This window comes from Austrofundulus limnaeus, unplaced genomic scaffold (assembly GCF_001266775.1).
Source record: "Austrofundulus limnaeus strain Quisiro unplaced genomic scaffold, Austrofundulus_limnaeus-1.0 Scaffold112, whole genome shotgun sequence".
NCBI classification, from domain to species: Eukaryota; Metazoa; Chordata; class Actinopteri; order Cyprinodontiformes; family Rivulidae; genus Austrofundulus; species Austrofundulus limnaeus.
Window position 1 is genome coordinate 1,478,810 of NW_013952514.1, and position 2,575 is coordinate 1,481,384.

Below are 2,575 nucleotides of genomic sequence, written 5' to 3' on the forward strand. Positions count from 1 at the left end.
GCTTCCTCAACAGAAGGCGTGTTGGTGGGATTGAGGAGGTCTTCAAAGTATTCCGCCCACCGGCACACAACGTCACGAGTTGAGGTCAGCAGCACACCATCCCCACCATAAACAGTGTTGGTGCTACACTGCTTCCCCCCCTGAGACGCCGGATGGTGGACCAGAATCGCCTCGAAGCCGTGCGGAAGTCTTTCTCCATGGCCTCTCCAAACTCCTCCCATGCCCGGGTTTTTGCCTCAGCGACCACCAATTAGATAATACAAAACATTTTATTTCCCTAAAATCTCTGTCTTGTAATTTATCATAATCAACTAATGAAAGGCAAAATCAAGTATCAGTATCGGAATCAGAATTGGTGAAATTAGACCTGTATTTACTTGGTATCAGATCGGTACCAAAATTCCTAGTATCACCAACCCTAGTTTACTTGCTTTCATTTTATCAGTTATTTATGTTTATTTATTTATTTTTTAAATGTTGTGCCATCTATCACTTTCCCCCAGTCAGTTTCTGTTCACTCGGTGAGCTTGCCGAACCCAACTGTACTACCACATGTTCCTAGTTCCATTGGTCACAGCTGCAGCCGCTCTTCCCATCAGCCTGTCTATATAATTCTCTTTCTCATTACCTGACAGTTGAACATTATGAATTCTTACACCAAGTCAACATACAATCCAAATTATGTTCAATTCATGTCTTTTTTCAAAGTTATTTAGTCCAGTTTATTTAATTCACGTTCATCCACTCAGTTCATCTCATCCTGATAATCAACATTTATTGAATGTCATAAAACTTGCAATTATTTAAAACTGTTCCAAAACTTATTTTTTTGCTACAAGCAAAGAGTATCTTTTTGGAAATATGTTGAATAAAACATACAAAATAATTGATGCCAAAGAAGACTGAATAAACAGTTTTATATCTGATCCACAACTCATGCAAATTCTTGGAATGATTGAAATGTCCATTTAATGTCACCACACCACTGATTCTAATAAAAATACTGATAAGTCTCTTAAAATGCTTAAGAAGGCATCACCACAAAACGACAAAAGTACAGGACAGCCTGTAGATAATCAATTTTTGTTTCTTGTAAACACAAAACAAGCAGCAGTAAAAGATATGTCTGCTGTTTTACAAATACCACAATACTCGATTACACAGCTTTGATGGGATCGTCACTTTGACGGACCTCAATCCAGCCAGGACTTCTCCAGTCAAGGCACTTTAATGTGACCTGCCCCGAGTTACAAGCAATAAAAGAAATGTCTTTTTCTCTATTTTTTTATTACATCTCCCAATCGTGAACAATGGAATGTTTGCCTCTGAGCCATATATTCAGCTCTGATGTATGATTAGCACGGGGCAAATCAATACCATGTTGGATGATCCGCACGTAAAAAAGCTGTGATTCTACCACCCTCCAAGCCCTCGTCGTAGGACCGAGCGCTGATATTTGTCTGTCAGCAGTGACATGCTATCTCCGACGGGAGCACTGGGGCCAAAACACAGGTATCGATCCTGTCAACATTGATGGCCTTAATGGTAGAGAGGATGAGGGAAACTGTCTGCCACTGGAGATGTAATGCACTTCCTCCTCTGTAAATAAAAAAGCAAAAATAAAACAAAAAACATCACTTTTTTGTATGTGTGAATCACACAATGTTATACAACAATAATAATAAAAAAAAATCAATTTAAATGTTTGTAATGAATTAAAAAAAATGTATAGGCCATACTTGCTTGGGTTCATTTGTTATATTCAAGTATCCATTTTTTATTCTGCTGCTATTTTATATGTGACTTTGTTCATGTTGGTTTGTGCATGTGTCTATCCATGAATATAAAAAGTCATAAAACAGATTGTAGTTTTGTGATTCTGATATTGGTTGCATTTTACTTTTTTTTTGTTTCAAGAGATGACTAAAGACATGTTTTCTTTTATAAAGTTGGTTAGAAAGATTAAGATTGGATAAGATTTATCTGAACTCCCATCAGAAGATGTCACAAAAAGGACATTTAAAAGACAACCATTTCCTAATAGGAAATTTTCTGTTGTGTTTTTTATTTATTTATTTTTCATAATTGTTATAATTAGTGCTGGGCAGTGCACGTTAACGCATTATTATTGTGTTAATGCAGACGATGTATAATGGAAAAAATGTTTTTAATGCACGTTAACGCAGTTGTTTATTTCTTCATATATTTTTTCGTTGGGTCTCTGTTCACTGGGCAGCTATCATACACACAGACACACAAACCCAGTGGTCACTGCGGGGAGGTGGGATTTTGATTACTATTGGCTTAAGATGGCCTTTGTCACGCATCTCGACCAATGAGAGCCTTTGTTGTCTCATGAACCCGGTCAAGCTGCAGCCGGGGCAGAAACATGGCGGAAGTCACCAGATTATTCAGGATTCATTTATTTTAAAACTTTTCCTCTGACAGCAGGCTTGAAAGAAGTTGAGTTCTCTTTAAACGCTGCGACGCTAAACTTTCTCATCACCAGAGAAGTTTGAGCCTGAAACATTACTAGAGTTGAAAACCAGACGATGTGTTGGAGAAGGGAATAAAC